At 34.2% G+C, this 18,197-nt stretch overlaps 1 protein-coding gene across 1 annotated transcript in view; it reads left to right on the top strand.

The window, feature by feature from the left end:
• Positions 1 to 18,197, top strand: part of LOC129944053 (neurogenic locus Notch protein) — a 68,885-nt gene that overhangs the window by 2,092 nt on the left and 48,596 nt on the right. The gene's annotated exons all lie outside the window — the stretch shown is intronic.

Here is an 18,197-nt window from a genome sequence, read left to right as displayed (position 1 = left end):
TTGATTGCTAAGTGGGAATAAATAGTGAATTATGTTTATATTATGTACAGCTATGGCCAAAATAATAAGAATAAAATGCCTTCATTTTAGAGAAGTAAACAAAAGTCGTTGTAAGGTAAATTTTCTTTATATTCTCTGTAGTTATATGTATTTTTATTGATTAAAAAAAAGAACAATGGTATCAGTTGCAATTCATTTGTTTTTAGAGTTTAAATAATTTTATTTTATTGAAGAACGTTATGGGAAAAAATAAGCATTTTAGTGTCAAGCTATTTTGGTGTTGGGTGAGCACGGTGGGTCAATTCGAAGAATTGCCAGAATAGTCAAATGCTCCTCTACAATGGTTTTTAAAGCGTTACGAAGAAAAAACTATTGAAACTAGAGACAAAAGGTATTTGGTAAGGAGAGCTAAGACTAATCCTTTTATGTCGAAGCGGACCTATCACAAGAGCCTGCTGAGACATTAAGTTCCAGAACAATCCGGAGAGTTTTGCTTGTGTCCAAATTACAAGCTAGATGGTCAAGAAATGATCCCTTATTAAAACCAGGTCATATGAAGAAGCGCCTGGCTTTTGCCAAAATGTTTCACATGATCCTATGATCCATTGAAAGAAGCAAAACAATGGCAAAATGTGTGGAGTGACAAAAAAGTCAAAGGTGAAGCGTACAATCCACGGTGCAAACATAGACTGTGAAACATAGAGGTGAAAGTCCAATCATATGGGGTAGTTTTGCTTGGTGGGGAATATTACCAGTATTTCTCATTGATGGAATATTGACCAAGTTATGTCGGGATTTCAAGGGATACAATGCTGCAAAGGACCGAAGAAAATATGACCTTAACGTCGCGATTTCAACAGGATAACGAGGCCAAGTACTCGGCAGTCAATCGTGTTTATTGTTTTGGCCATAGCTGTAGGTACCTATACACCTAGAGCAACGTCAAATCTATTAAGATTCCTTATTTTTCTAAAGATAGATACCTAGTTGTATCCGTCTCGTCAGAAGTTTGGGATGAATGCTTTCGTCTGCTACTTTAATAGCAATTCTTGTCATGAAATAGTGCTTCTTAAATTATTTACATATTTATTTATTTACATATATTTCATCAAGTAGAGTTCACAGTTCTTATAGACAACTTATTACAAAATTACAAATAATAATAAGAGACAATACAATTATTAAACTCCATAGCTAAAAAAAAAACATTAAATGTGACTTTAAAATATCTCTACTACAACATTGGAAAAAATCTACATTTTCATTTTTACACACTGAATTTGCCTGCCTTAAACAAATTGGCTCAATCAAGCCAAATTATGAAATACTCTTAAGGTATATCCCGGACAGTTAAAACAAACCCTAATTAGCAAAAATGGACAATCAATTTTATAATTTATTGTGTCTCTAATACACATTTGCAATGGGCCATTAAACCGGCCTAAGTGTGTCCGTTTCCATCTTGGACAGCCACATTAACCTTTTTTTGCCTTATAAACATTGCATCAAAATATTTTCTTCGAATTTCAAGACTTTGAAGTCTAAAAAGCAAACATCGGGCTTCTCTAGTTTATTTGAGTGAATGGAATAAAAAGGATTCCATACTATTTACCTAATCAAATTTCAAAATAGACCTCACGTATGAGAAATATAGGCTCTTAAGAATGAAGGGATCCTTGAGTTCCTTCGAATTTCTTCTGATAAATTCTAACATAGAACTTGATTTGGCTACAAGATAGTCGATGTGACTATTAAGACTGAACTTAGTGTCAAATATTACACCTAGATCCTTCTTTTCTTTGATTTTATCAAGAGTCGTATTTCCTAAATAATATTCAAAACAAAAAAGTGGTGAACGACGACAGAATGTAAGAATCTGACACTTAGATATATTTAAAAATTGCTTATTTTTTACACACCAATCATATACATTGAATAAGTCTGTTTGCAACTTTAAAAAATCTGATACATTTTTTACGATGTGGTACATTTTCAAATCGTCAACAAACATAAGACATTCTGAATTCTATTTCTGACATTACTCGCATACAGGAATGGTTGAGTGTTGTAAGTCACTAGATCTGCTTTAGGGCATATTTGTTTTTTGATACTTACCTAGTAAGCCAGATATACCTTCTTCCCTTCTTATTTTGTTATTAGGTTAAGGTTTAGAAAGATTAAGTTCCATTTGCTAATTAACTGTTAATTCAACAAAAGAACTTATGTTCCAATTTTTTCTGAGAGAAGAATAATAAGAACATTAACTTAATATTTATGTTTTGTACCTATAAGAATCCATTCTATAAAATTGTGTTATTAAAGAACTTGTCTAGATAGAAGACAACAATTGAATTCTTTAACGAATGCTTAAGGAACGAGTTTAAATTAAAAATGGGTTCCGATGCAGTTTTAAACAAAATTGGGAAGAATTAGAAACTGTAATTTGTTTACACACCTATCAGGGTAGCATAGCTATAAATTCATATAGGTACCAAGATCTATTTTTTCACCAATCAAAAAGTAAGCTAACCAAATACCAACCTTTACTTATATTAGTTGGAGGAAGGTAGGTTAAGTACATAATTCAAAATGTAAACCTTTGTAAGCTCAATAACACATACAAGATTTTTTTTAAAGAATACACTTTTACATCGATGTAAGCAACTATTTATTTTCTTATGAAACGAAAATCTCTGAAATGTTAGAAACATAAAGTACACGAATATATAGAACTAAGTTGATAATTATGGGTGTTCACGTTAAGCTCACGTAATTTTCAATCAATTAATTTAGTTTTTCTTTAGACGCTTCATTAAATCAAAAAGACAGACTATTTTATGAAACCAACGTAACTAAGTATGGCTTTTCTTGGATACAATCAATTTTGAACAATGTAAAAATAAATGCAAATGTAATCACTCTGAATGGTTAGTGCGTTTTGGGTTCAAGCCCTGCCTGCGGATACTGCCTCTTGCGAGGACAAATTCACCAAGAGTGATTCTTGTCATGAAAAGTGCTTTCTCAAATTAGCCGTTCCCCTCCATTGCTGCAATTACTCGCAAACAGGAATGGTTGGGAGTTGTAAGTCACTAGGACCTGGTTCTCTACGGACTTGCGCCACCTAATTTATTTATTTAACTCCGAATCAGACTCTAAAATCACTACATCACGTAAGGTTTTTGAAATATTACCTTTTAAATGTTATTTCATGAACTAGTTTTTTTTTCAATAAAATTCATTACAATTTTTCAAGTCTCATTTTCCAAATAAAGCTATTACATCAATTTTTGGATTACATTAGAAAGTAATGTTAAAAATGTGTAGGTAGGTACTACTTATGCTTAAAATGTTAGCAGTTTGTTGAAATCAGATTCGAAATAGTTTCCGCATACTATCCTGACTAAAACCAACGATTTATTCCAAAACGTATTTTTAAGACCATTACAGCATAAAACTTACAATTCCTCAAAACTTCATACGCAGTCATATGAAGACCTCACTTAATTAATGAGAATTTCCGGAAACTTAGTGAGATACTAAAAATGTTTATAAATAGCAATACCTATGTGTTAAGCTGCTTTTAAAACTTGTAAATTAAAAAAAGTTGGTGTTGTTTTTAATCTTGGCAATATTTATTAATAAATTCTTGTGCCGAATACATTATATTATATTGTTAAATTTACATAAGTCTGTAGGTAGGTATCTAAGTAAGTACTTTTCCATTTCAAGAAATCTTTAATATCTTGCAGAAACCTTTTTTTATACAGAGGTACCTACATGCATTTCGTAATGTTTTATAATTCAGTAAACAACAATAAATACTTGTAAATAGGTATAATGAAGCTATATAACAATTTACATAAATAACGAATGTTAATATTGATGAGTGAGATTTTCTTAAATCTTGAAATCATATTGGACGTTGAAAAACACGACGACAGATTTAAAAAAAAAATCCAAATGGTCAAAAAAAACAAGAACTTGGATTATGCCTGCTAATAACGTAATAACAACACCTAACGCGAAGACTTAAGCTAATCGTTTGAAATTGCGGATTATTCAATTTTATTGAAATTGTGTAGGAATCTCTTATTAATTCGTTTCCAAAATATTGTAACATGTCTTTTGAGATAAACTTTGTTTTATCTTTCTTCTAATTAACTAATTGATAGATAAAGATTTAAATCCGTAGAAAGCTAAAACGGATTAACACTCAGGATCTAACTAAGATCCAAAAAGTAAAATTTAAATATCACAACTTTTAGTACAAAATTCAATAAAAGAAACTCATGTGAAACTGCTTCAAATACTGATATTTCAATATTTTCATTTATGTTTAATTGGGTACTTAAATTGAAGCTTTTTTTAGCAACTTTCCTATGATTTAAATTTTCTTGTCTATCAAATTGAAATTTGTGATTTCTATTTTTAAAAAAGGAAACCGAGTTCGTAAGGTGCTTTCAGATACTATCGACATTAAGGTAGTTAGGTATGTATACCTTCATATGGGTTTTTCCAGTAATGGCCATAATTAACATTCAAGACCAACATTCAGCTATAGGACTACCTTCATCGGGAAATGTTCGTAAAAAGTATCAAAAGTTCAATTTATGCTTAATGTTGGTTGCTTTGGTTGAACACCTTTGTACATACATATATTGTAAAGATATTCTTTATTGCGACTCACGTTTAAGATGAAGGTATAAAGATTAGCAAATTTTATTAAAAAAAACTAACCAACAAACTTTAAAGAGAAGGCGCGAGGCAATATATCTTTTCGGCTAACCCAAATGCTCATTGTCGAATTATGTATTGAACGAAAAAATTAATAGCTTTCCCAAGAAGTTAAATACCATACGACAACATACGATTAAAGTAAAGTTTATTTAACTATCTCGAAAAGAGAAAAAATACTAAAGAAAAAAAAGAAAAACAAATCGTGAATCACAAATTTACATTCGAGGGAACTGTCTCGACTCTAGCATATCTACATCGACCCACCGCTTATCGTGTCTCAGTAGTCAGTGCCTAATGCCTATACCTATCTACCTACCTACCTATAAACAATTGCTCGCTCACATACAACGGCCTGGGCTGGCCCGGCCCGGGCAAGCCATGTCATGGTTTAGTAAACAAATTTGGAAGATGATACTGAGCAAACAGATGTTATTGAAGGAATTCCTTATCATTGTCCAAGCAACCGAACCCAAAAAATATGTCTTATCACATAATTTTTTTCCACGAAAACCTTTGAATATTTATTAAGGCAATAATAAAGCGTACGTGTGCCAAAGCAACAATGAATCTTATTGAATAGATACAACACCCGCAGAAAACTATTAGATGTTTGTTTCTTTTTTGGTGTAGGATACATTTCTGTGCTTAGATAGAAACCTTTAAGAAAAATAAAATGTTAAGGCTAGATGTGTTTTCAATATAAAAGTTAAACCAATTAAAATAATTCCTTAAGATTTGACTTTCGGTAGTAAGGTATCTGGTTTGCTTTAAAGAGTAAACAGTCCACTTTAAAACTTCTTAACTAGACGACAACGACGACGATGGGGCTTTCTCAGTGGTTATTAGGTCGAGATTAAGGTGGATTACTGAGCTTCCCACAATTATTCGTGTGCGCAGCTTCTACCTATCTTTTTTTTGGGATCTTTTGTGTCGTCTCCTGTGTTTTTGTGGAGTGCCCCCTTTAATAGTGTAGAAAGGTTTGTCGATGGTTGTACCTACATTCTATGCAATAAAGCAACAACTAAATGTATTAAACCTATTTGACTCCTCTCCTATCATCGTCCATGGTCGCTACACAACACCCGACTCGTGCATCGACTCATTAAACTTAAGTCATAATTGGTAGATTGCCGATAGGTAGGTAAGGTACTCGTAAAATGGAGCCAACGGTAGCAAAATGTCGTCCCATCCGTTCGTCCGTCCGTCCGTCGGTCCTGCTATTAAATTTCATGTTGTTAACGATTACTAAACGGATTTCATACAAGATGAATAGCTATGATATCTAGGTACCTATGCCTTGTAGTCAGTCCCCTGTAGTCAAGTGTTCGCGCAGACGCAGACTACATAGGGTACATTTATGTATTCCATCTAGAAAAATTCGCTTATTGTGCTAAAATCATTTTAACAAAGAGGCAAAGGGATGGAAATGTGAATATTAGAAACAACAGGTCACCAGAATATACATAGGTGTACAATATTTTTGATTTTCGTCGTCGTTCCTGCTCTCCCTAATTTTTTGTTTTCATTGTTCATTGCCTTAAAGCGACAAAATTTCGAGTTCTTGTATCGATTTTTGGGCGAAAGAAAAATGACAGCTGCTAGAAAGTATATAGGACTCTATACCCGAAAACGGAATCCATATTGTCCCTCAATGCACACATGAGATCGAATTACGAGGATAACCTTTCACATCCATAATATATTATGTATCCCATCTCTTTTCCTCTCTTTCTCTTCCTTTCTTGTTGTTCTTGTTTTGTTGTCCTTATGATCCTCCCTCCTTTTTGTCATAAAATATAGCACTTTAAAATAAACCCTGGAGAGTTTGGTTCTTTTTTTAGTTTTGTATGTACATAGGTTTATTTTTGTATTCCTTTATATTTTTGTTTTTCAGGATTCAAACAAGGACACGAAAACGCATTTTGTCTCCATGCATAAGTTTTCTACATTTACAGTTCTTTTTTTGTTTTGTTGTGTGTTGTCCTTATTGAATCTTTAAGATGAGGTATGTTCTTTGAGGTGAGGAAGGAATTAAATCTTAATTGGATGTTTTTCCTGCCCTGGCCCAGGTCGTCTTACGTTTTTTCTTTTATTTTGCTTATGTTACAAAACAAACGAACAGGAATCCCTTATAAATTCAAAATTAACTACGAAAACAACAATAACAATGCAAATTAATGTAAAGAAATATCTTGCAAATATTTTTTCGGTACGAGTTTAATAGAAAAGGATTTGTAACAGGATTCAAAATAAATGTTTAATGCACGTTCGTAATAATAATAATAGTTTAGGAAGGTATAAAGGTACTTAATTAGCTTTTTAAAATTCGTAGGGTTGTGTTTCAAACATGTGAGGTAGGATTAAATAATGAAAACAACAAATTATTGGAGTATGAAAAATCTTGTTCTGAAAAAGGATAATTCAACTAAAGAATCCAAAGCTTATAATAAGGATTATTTAAGAGTTAACAGGAAGTTTAACAGCGTTGAGTTGAATCTCTCATTTTATTACAAATCTTTTAACAAAACCAAGATTTTTAAATTCTGTAAAACAACAGATCACTTCCTTTAGTAGAACAAAACTTTTAACCTCAATTTTTGTTTGATTATCGATAATTTTTGATGTTTTCAGATGAATAAGAGTAAAAAGAGCTTAAAAATTGCAATCATTTCTAGAACAATCGCTAATATTGTCCAAGTAATTAAAAAATAAAATTTTGTGGATAAGACGTTACCGTAAAAACTAGATCTTTTAATTAAAAGCCTTAACAAATTTACTCTCACAAGGCTCCTTTCAAACTATAGAAACTTTATTCAAACCTTTTTGAAAGCTCAGCTTTGACCTCAATATATTTTCAACTATTCAACATCCTTTAATAAATTTAGCCATCATTAATAACTTTTCTCGATTTAATTACATATGTTGGATATTTTCTTTATTTTTATCAGAAGACCTGAATTGAAAAGAATATGTTAATAGAACAACTTTTCTTCAACTTCTTGTATTGTACCTTTTACCTATCTATCTTTCATTTAATTTTTCTTATAGGTAAGGTTGGTTAAGGTAGAACCATTAAATCTATCTACCTGGTGTCTGATGTTCTTCCGTGATCGCTGTCAAAGCAGAGAAAAGATAAAAATTATATTTAATATTTAAGTTCTCAATCTAATGATTCGCTTCCTCTTCTTTTTTTTAGAACTGGATGAAGACCTATTTTAAAAGTTCCTCATAGTTATAATACCTATCATATGTGAAGGTAGGTAATCGCCTTCTGGTCATGGCGATTTTTTTCTTCGTTTTTGTTTCAAAACTAGTTCTCGAATGCAAGTTTAGTTTGAACATACCTATAAATATTGACTGCAACCTTGCAAACCAAATTGTGAGCTAAGTGAGAGAAGATAACAACAACAACAAAAATGCATGCATTTGATTGCGTAGTAAAATACCCACATGAAAAAAAAATACAATAAAAACAAAATTCTGTTAAATATGTTTTGTCACACAATGCTGCATATGACACCACACCTTTTTCTTCGACGACTGGGCTTGAGTTTAATGCCTGTGCCTTTGCTTTTGGTTTTGCCTTTAGCTGTAGCAGTGGCTGTGGCTGGGCCCGATCTCGAACCTGGGCCATGTCATTCGATTCCGATTGAATTTTCTTTATTCCACTGCCTCCGCTCATTCTCAATTGATGAACGTGATTCAGGTAAATCAGGTTTTGGTGCAGGTTCACGTCTCACGTGTCTGTCCGCCCAACTCGGGGCCTCAGTCCGAGCCGGAGCCGTAGCCGTAGTTGTGGCCGCAGCTCGAGTATAACTTCTTTATGATTTAATTTCCAAAGAAACTCCAAGAAAGCAAATAATCGCTTAACACACTCATAATATAGCGGCGCGGTGAGGTAAAAATCTTGGTCCGCCGCCGCCGTTACTGCCACCACCGTCGCAGCCGCCTATCACTGGACGAACTCTTGCGCTGCTATAATAATACTTAGTCATCATCGTGATAAAAATTCCTAACAACATTTTCTACCTGAATTCAATGTTGTGGTTGGTGCTGCTGGCTGAGCTGATGGAGAAGGAGATGGTGTTTCTTCGTTGGCCGTTTGTAGTTCGTACTCGTAGTTGTGTTCTTTGGTCCTCCATCGAGTTATTATTACGCTAATCAAGCATCTGTTATGTTCTTTCTTCAGCAGGGTTCAGCAGAAGGCTTATGATAACCTTCTCTCCATTCTCTTCCGTAGGGTACCTATGCTCCTGCTATGCGTTCGTTCTAAGTTGCTGGTATCGGTATGTTTTCTACGTTTCTCTTCTTCCTTTTTATGCTTCTTCTTCGTATTACTTTTGGTTCGTTGTGTTTGTTTTTCGTTTTTATGATTGGTCTCAAGTTCTTGGATTGGATCTTGGTTTCGATCGTCTTTCGTGCAGTTCTTTTTCAACATGAACTTAACGACGACGAAGATGACGACCACTGAACACTAAGATGAAAAAAAAAACTTCAAAGGGAAGCGCTTCGTCTTCGACAAAGAAATCAGAACTGTCCGTGTCCATTCTCCGTTGCTATTGCCTTGTTGAAAAAGAACAAGAAGAAAGCACTTGCGAATCTTAAAAGAGCTTCGTCTTCGTCTGAGGTGGTAGGTAGATAGGTAGGCAAGGTAGTAGTACCTATAAAACCAGATTTTACCTTTTATGGGAGATGAAGCATACCAAAGGGGAGTTAGTGAAACAAGAATTGATGAAAATTCCGTATGATGGATTCTACTCCAAATGTGTAAGGAATCTTTTTTTCTTAATTCTCTTATTGCAACTTCTGTTTTTATTTTTGATTTTCTATCTCATTGCCATTTGCTATTATAATTTATAATCCTCAGGGACTGCGGAATGAAGTAGAGAATGTCTCTTATTTTTATTCTTTGTTTTTGTTATTGTGACTATTTGTAGTGATGCGTCTCTTCGTCTAGCAATAACTTGTCATTAGGTGGTAGTTTGTCGATTATCTAGGTATCTTGGACATAAATGTTTATAAATGTCCTCACAGAAACTTCATATGACTTCAAGTTGATTAGAAGTCTACTCTCGAAAGTTACGGTACGCAACTTAATATGGTTAAGAATTTTCTCCAGATTCTTCTAAGAAACATCGCTCTGTGAAAAATTCTTATCATATTGGAATAGTATTCCCAGTCACTCATAATACTTTGTTTTTAAGCAGAAACTTAAAAAAGGACAAACAGCACAAGATTGCAGGAACTTCCGGAACAAATATTATAGGTGCTCCCATTTTCATCTACTCCAGAGTTCAGTCAGTGAATAAATTGTGCCCATTTACCTACAAAACAAAACTAAAATATCATGTATCATTGGAGACTGGTTTTATGTAGCTATGGCTTTTGACGACGGACCAGCGCCAGCGGCGCAGCATCAATCTGTGAGGTCGAATAGATTATAGACCTATCTATAAGTTATGACTTGATGTTGGTGCATTTTACATAATTATCAGTTTAATAGCTGAGCAGTTTTACATATTATTTGAATATAAGCAGTTGGAATCATCACTATTTAAATGGAATTCACTTCCGATCTAATTTTTGTAGTTAAATGAGTTCTTTCATGAAAACTTTATACCGCCTACCGTTAGAAGTAAAGTAAAAATGTTTTTGTTATTTTGTTATAATAGATATCGCTTTGGGATAAATTTTAGAGATTATGATGACACACAATACAAAATACTTTAGCATATCTATGCATGTTCTTTAATTTTAATAATTTATTTAAAAATGGTTGGTTTTGTTTTAGTATGGGAGAGTTTTGAGATTTCTTGGTGATATCAAATTTTAAATTTTGTTTTAATTTTTGAGTTCCCGTATATTTTGTGAACTTATTTTGTGTTTATAATTAGCACACACCTTTTGTGTACCGTCAGAGATACAGTGTGAGGGTTACAAGGAAATAGAAAATAAGGTATCGTTGAACATTGACTTTTATTTTTGAACATTGTAATGATTTGGAAAGACGGAGCGTAGCAAGTAGTACCACATTCGCGTAGTACGGCTAAAGAAGTAATCTTTTGTATTTCACAATGTGCCAATATTAAACTAGTGAATATCTTTTGAAGCTTAGCTGGAACATTACGACGACGATGACGTTCAAATAGCGTAAATGAATCAATGATGCTATTGTCGCCAATAATTTTAAAAGCTTTTCTCTGAATACTTTCCAAAGAGGCATAAGTTAGTTGCCAGAGTACTTGCTCAGAGATCGCAGTTATGCTCAAACTTAGGACGTATATAAGCTATATAGGTTAGGTAGTAACCAAATCATAGATGGAGACATATTTCTTTCATTTTTTCAGAAAATCCAAACATCTTTTGGCATTTTTGGCGACATTGCGTGTATGATTGTTCTCCAAAAGGTGGTTGATGAGGCACATATGGAGATGTTCTTATGAGCTTATCTTATTTTATCCTAAGAAGACGGATGTGAGTCTGAAAACGTATACTAAAGATCATTTTTTAAAAAACAAGAAAGAGGATCGGGAATAAAACACAGCCCTCCGGCACATCAGCATTTATATTGTGGGTTTGAGGCTTCTCCACCTCAACTTGTATCGACAGATTCGAAAGAAAATTTCTAATCCAACAAAGGAGAGTTGGTTTTGTTGATGCCGAAAGCAAGTGTATTCTATAAGACACAAAACTCCCTTTCTCCACCAAATGCCTTTGAAATATCAAGTGCAATAATCTTACTTTCTCCAAAACGATGTCGTGAATTTTTTTTTCATTGTTCGGTGAGACGAACAACGAGATCTCCAGTTGACATATTGATTTTGTTGCTCAAGATATTTCTTGAGCTGATATTTCATAAGCTCTTCCATGATCTTGGAATAAGGGTGAGAAAATTCGCTTTTTTAGAGAATGGCTGAACAAATGCCGTCTTTAAACTGCATGTTTTAAGGAACTGGAATAAGCCTAGAAGGATAGGAAAGGTGGAAAAGCTTACACATGGGGTTTATTATCTCTTCAAACTACTCGTAACAAGCCCAGAAACAGTGGGAAAGATTGTGAAGTGTGGAAGTACTCCTGTTCAAAATAGCTTCCGAACCAGCGAATATATGTATGTATGTGAGATCTTTTTCATGTCTTGCGACAGTTCGAGTATGTAATATAACTCCCATAACCGCGATTCAGAGCTGAAAGAGTCATGACACTAAGGTAAATATGTGTTACCAATACAGTAAACATCAAATTGATAAAAAATGAAAAAAGATCATATGACGGACGCTACTTATGGCTTGTGTTAAGTCTGTATTTCATGCTTAGCAAACCATTTGTTCTTACAATAAAGACTTTAGTTTCAAAGTTTGTGCCGGGCTCATAAATGTTTTTATAAACTTATAACCTTTTTTCTCAGTTTAAAAATGCGAATATTTTGGCTAAGAATATAAAACAATCAGTCAAAAAATCTAAAATTTATTCCACATTTTACCCACCGCTGCTGTGGACAAAAATATTTATAGCACAGCGGTTTTTATTAAATCGAAACACAATCCATAAACAAAGAAAGTGGTTTATTATTATTTTTGTTATTATAGTGCTAATGTACATCATATCAATGTTTATTTCACAACTTGAAAAGTGTGGGAACCGATTGGTATACTACATTTTTATTTCGTTTCCACTAGCCTCTACTGTCTTGATTCCATTAAGCTACAGCTACATATACAACTATCTCAAGAAACCACATTCCCTTCCTCTTTCATGTTTCTAATCTTTGGTCTAGGCTGATTTAAACTTTGGGAACTCTCTGTGGGTTGAATAAAACCAAAGCCAAAGCCAAACAAAACAAAATAAAAAAAGTTTCTCCTCGTCGTGCATATAAATATAGACTGACTGCAAATCTATAATAATAGCTGATTAGAAAATAATCCCTGAATGAGAATGTTTTAAATAAAAATAATGTGATGTGATGTGAACGAGCAACAATTTACAAATTAATGCATGAGCTTGAGCGTGCACTCTTGATAAGAAGAATTCTTATAGGTTTGGATTTTCTTTGTATCCCATGTTTAAGTCGATGTTGATGTCGATGTCGGTGAATGAAAATGAATGACGATTGACGACGACCCGGGCGAACTCGATTTCGAAATCATCATCAGAAACCACATTTCCATGGAATCTATCAATATCAATGACACTTAACAAATGAGCCGGGGGATCTGTGTTAGCTGACATCTATAAACTTTATAATGATATGCAGCTTGGTTGAAGTTGAAAACTCAATGGATTCAATAGATTCAGTTTTTCAGTCCAGACTCCAGAGCCAGACCCAAGAAGATAGTGAATGAGAGAGTAGAAAGATGGAGTACGAGTGAGTGAGTGGAAAAAAAAAACAACTGAATGATTCAATGAATGCTGTAACTGTTTGTATAAACAAAGTCTGGCCCTTCAAACGCTAAATGAGTGAGGTCTCTATGTTTTCGTTGTTGTTATAGTTTTCTAAAGGCAACCACAAGCCGTCGCTCGTCGTTGCCACTTGAACACATGCACTACCCTCAACACATTATTTTTTGAAAGAAGGGTTCCAATTCCATCCACAATTATTATTATATTGTCGATATCCTACTCTTGAAGTGCTAAGCCTAACTGCTACAACATTGAAAATGCTCGTGGGAACATTCACCCTCATTTTTTTGCGTTCATAACATGTCACACCGATGCAACTGACGACGATGACGACGCAACGACCGCGACGTGAAGATACAACTCCAGAGTCCGTCTAAGTTGGGCAACCCTTAGTTAGTTGCCCATATCCTCGCAATTAGATTATTTCCGTTCACCCACCAGCCACTAAACCACCGACCACCAACACCACCACCACCACGAAGCCAAGGAACATAAATTCTATTTAATGCACTTAAAATATAGACGCAAGCGAATGTTGTTATATCCAAAAGCAAGTCAATAAACCGATGCGATGCGATGCAAAGCGATGCCTGGCTGCAATCGAATCGGAACGTATGAAATTACATACCAGGCGCAGCTCTGGTTGCGTCCAACTTTGTTTTACCTTCTCCTTAATGGACTCGCAATTGCGTGTAATTGGACTAGTTTTGCATGGCACCGTAAGATTTTTATGTTTATTGGATGACTCTTGGCTTGGAGTTGGAGTTTGAGATTGGATTGGCTTTTCGTCGAGTCGTTGGTCATAGTTATAACAACTTGCGCGCTTGCGCGCTCCTCGTGGTAATAATATAAAGCAAATGCTAGTTGCTAGCTGAGTTGTCTGTGGCGCAATCTTGAGATGATCTTGCTTTATTCATTGATTGCACCAGAGATCTCTTCGTCGGTTATTAAAATCATCTAGTTTTTATTTTTGCTATATAATATTGAGAGTGAGTTGTCTATCCAATAGGCCAACCGACCGGCTGCGACGAAGCTCCGCGGAGACGGCGGCGCGGCGGCGGTTTGTGGATGTGTTTTGCTCTTTGCCACAGCATCCAAGTGGATTTTAATTGAACTCCTTTTTTTGCCGTTTTTAGAAATTAGCATTATTTTTAGCTCTTTAATAGGTTTTAATTGCGTTATTAAAATATAAACTTTATTTGAGCTAATTAAAAGAATAAATTAGGATTGTTTGATGAATGTAAACCGGAACTAAAAGTAATTGTAAAAGAAGAAAGTTTTGATAGTTGATTTTGCACCAACTTTTTTTATATTCTATATTTTAGGTTTAATTTTTTGCTTCCTTGAGCCTACATAATTTTTGTTTGCAAATTGATTACTTCCTGTTTTTCTTTTTGTCCGTTAAGCGAGAAAATGGTTAAATGGAAATGAGATTGAATAATTTTTCCAATGCTGAATCGAAAGATCCTTTGAAATTGGAAAGAAAATTATTGCCTTTGGAAACCACAGAACAGCGAAAGGCTGTATAGATTTAATGAGTAATTGACGTAACTTCCGGTAGAAATGATACTTTACGATAAGTTTTCCTTAAAGTTAGCTCAATTTTCAGTCAATCTAGTAAACTATTCTGTTAGTTTTCTTTTCCATTCAAATATAAAGTATTTTCCAATAAAAGGTTTGATTGGCTGCGTTCAATCTCATTTGGTATCAGGTATCTGGATACCTTTTTCTTAGTGTTTTACGTGTAAAATAACAGCTGATCAAAAACAGCTGAGATGTCAAAAAAAGAATACAAAGGTATCCAAGAATTTCTGGGGTATGCAGGTGTCTGACAGAACAGCTGATTCAACACATGGTTGAATTTCAAGAAACTTGAAAATTTACTTCAGCTTTTTTATTTGTTGGCAAACAAAAAGATACAACATGTTAGTTGAAGTTGTATTTGAGGATGCTCTGTTGTACAGAAGAAGCTATCTGCCTCCGAATTTTAGAAGGTTATTATGATGTATTTTTTTTAAGCTTCAAAATTGACTTATTTTGTGCTCCAGTCTAGTGTCCAGCATTCTAAATTTGAAGAACCTCATCCTATTCCATTAAATGTTTTATCTTACAACAATTTTGACTTCGAAGCTTAAATGTTTCTCTACTTTTTGTGAACAGGGAAAGTTTTTTTTATTTTTTGAGAGCTATCTCAATACAGCTATCCAACTCATTCAACAAGGTATCTAAAAATCCACCTATCCAAGATACCCTATCCCACACGAGATTGAACGTAGCCATTTTGAATAGCCCTCTATTTAGACAGCTGTAAACTTTGAAATTATCATCTTTTAATATTTGACAACTAAATTTACTCCATTAATGAAAAATAGAACAATTGGGGCTACAAAACATTGAAATTTTTATTCAATACAATAATGTTAAAATATTTTCAGTTACAGTTCGAATTTTGGATAAAAAAGTTTTCTGGCGGTAATGTCATTGGGCTACCGAGATATTGTTATTTAACACTTTCAAATTTTTTTTCTTTGGGTCACGTGAAATATCACGATTGGTTCAAGACCTTAAGAATGAAATGTCTAAAGTTATTGCTTTAGGATTAGGGCCGAAATTTTGTATGAGTCAAAACTTTAATACAAAATTTTGTATGCAGAATATATTGTTCAGTGAAAATTGTGTTAGTAAAAATTCTATATTTCAAAATATTGATTTATCACCTGATTTCGGGGGCGTAATTATGAGGTTCGCGGCGGATCGTTTTCAATTCGGCCTTTTGAATTCGACTCGCGTCGTATTTCCTTATTAATGAATTCGCTAAGAAGCGAAAATAGTTCATCCTATATTCCAGTGATTTGACAATTTTCGTTTGACTTTTTCTTCCAATATTCCAGTGATTTGACACTTTTGGTTTGACTGCTTTCCACAAATTTTCTTTTGTTTTTATTGAATTTGTGAAACTTGCGGTGATTTATTCAATAAACAATATTACATATTTAAAATTAATTAAATTTGTTTTAGCCCGATATTCAGAACCGCAAGTGCTCCCGTTGCAATGCCCTTATTTTTCTTCGTGAAATCGATGTAGATGTTTGCTTGTTTTTATCGTTCCTTTCCTTGAATGAGTTTTATATTTAATTGTGGATAAATTATAAGAAAATTTAAAAAAGCTGGCTTACATTTGTATATAAATACAATCAAGAAAGAATCCAGAAAATCTAACAGTGAATAATAATAAATACTCCTTTGCCTGTGAATCCGCCAAAAAAAAGCTTTCGGATTTCAACTCCCCAACAAACATTATGACATTTCAAATTCCCATTCGTTAATTGGTTGAATTCAAAATAAAGAAGGCGAAAGCGAAAGCAATAATTGAAAAATGGTAAACTCGCTAGGAAAACCCATAATCAGGCCCCTGTATTTCAAAGCCTGTAAATATGAAAAACTATTTGGATCGATCTGCCCTCTTCAAATACTCACTGTTATTTAGTGCCAAAATGAATCCCATTGTTTGTAAACCTTATGTAATGACTACATGCAAGCTGTACTCTTTAGATACAATTTTCAAACTTAAACTTTTCAAAAAAAAAAACGCTTCTCCTAATTTACGAAAACTCGGAAAGTCATAAACTGCTTAGCAAACAATTTTTTTTAATTTGCTCCTCAAGCAATTCAAAGTTTATAAGATGTGTTAATATGAATTTGCATTTGATGTGCAATCTCACATCATTACCCATATATTAATATAAATAAAAATTATGTATAAAAATCAAAAGTATTGAATTTCACACAAAATGTAGTTCTTTGAGCATTGAGGATTGCGCGCTGCAAATGATGCAAAAATCATCACGTTTCATAATTTTACTTCTCGATGCTTGAAGCTGTGTCTTGGCGGCAGCGGTCGGTGGCTGAAGCGCTGCAGCTTCTTGTGAAACTCACATTTTTCACACCCCATCGTCAACGTCGTAGTCGTCGTCATAGTCTTTGGGTCGGTCGCAGGCATAGCCTGACAGAAAATTGAGAAAAATTGAATAACTGTGCACACAGAAGTCGTGAATGAAATGTCTCAGTGCCTCATTTCATTTTCAGTGAGTGTAGGTATGTGTAGTTGCTGTGTTGTGATGTTTATTGTATTAAAAAAAAGAAGAAAAACTGCCAAATGAAATCAAAACAATAACGACACCCCAGACAACATACATTTATAAAAATAAAAGAAACAAATAATAATAATAGAATCACTGCACGAAGGTGCTGCTTAACCATCTTTTTGAGTTTTCAGATGGATGAAATTAATCTTAATGAATGACTTGAAGATATAAAAATAAGTAAAAACCTACTTAACTCCCATGTAAACCATACACAATGCAATAATCATTGCGATTTGCGACTTTTTGTTGCATTACAAGTTGCAAGCTTTTGTTGCAATATATAAAATTTTATGTTTTGGGTTCTTAAACCAATATCACAAAATATCAGTTAACAAATTCTCCGCCTATGTGGAGTTTGGCTGGGACTAAATTGCAACGAAGTGATGGTAACGACTAACAGCCATCTTTTTAACGAGGGAAAGTTCAGTGCACTGCGTGTAAACGCATTAAGTGACCACAGCACATCCACGTCGTCGTAGTCGTGTCGTGTCGTTCGGTCTGCTCGGCGTGTCGTCGACGACGTCGTTGATCGCCTTGGTCGCATCATCATCATCATTATCATCAACCTCCAGAATCATTGATGATGTTGTATGATGCAAGGAAGCAGCAGATAGAAAAGTCACAGAAAAAGGCCTTATGTACATTGTACAGTGTACACCACCCTTATAATGCCTGTTATTATGGCGTTATGTGCCTACATCATGCTAATGATGCTACTGCTGCTGTTGCTGGTGTGTGCGGTGCTGATGTTGATGCTTAGGCTGATGTTGATGATGCTGCTGCTGATGATGATGTTCATGTCGCTGATGTATACCGGATGAGAGGAATTTATAAATTTCAAGATTGACAGCGGCCGCGCCGCATTCACATTGGCGGGATAGTTATTGATGTTTGCACGGAAGCGACCAAAGAGTTGGG

The sequence above is a fragment of the Eupeodes corollae genome, chromosome 2, assembly GCF_945859685.1.
Source record: "Eupeodes corollae chromosome 2, idEupCoro1.1, whole genome shotgun sequence".
NCBI classification, from domain to species: domain Eukaryota; kingdom Metazoa; phylum Arthropoda; class Insecta; order Diptera; family Syrphidae; genus Eupeodes; species Eupeodes corollae.
The sequence above is the reverse complement of the archived record's forward strand: the minus strand, read 5'-3'. Positions and strand labels throughout refer to the sequence as shown.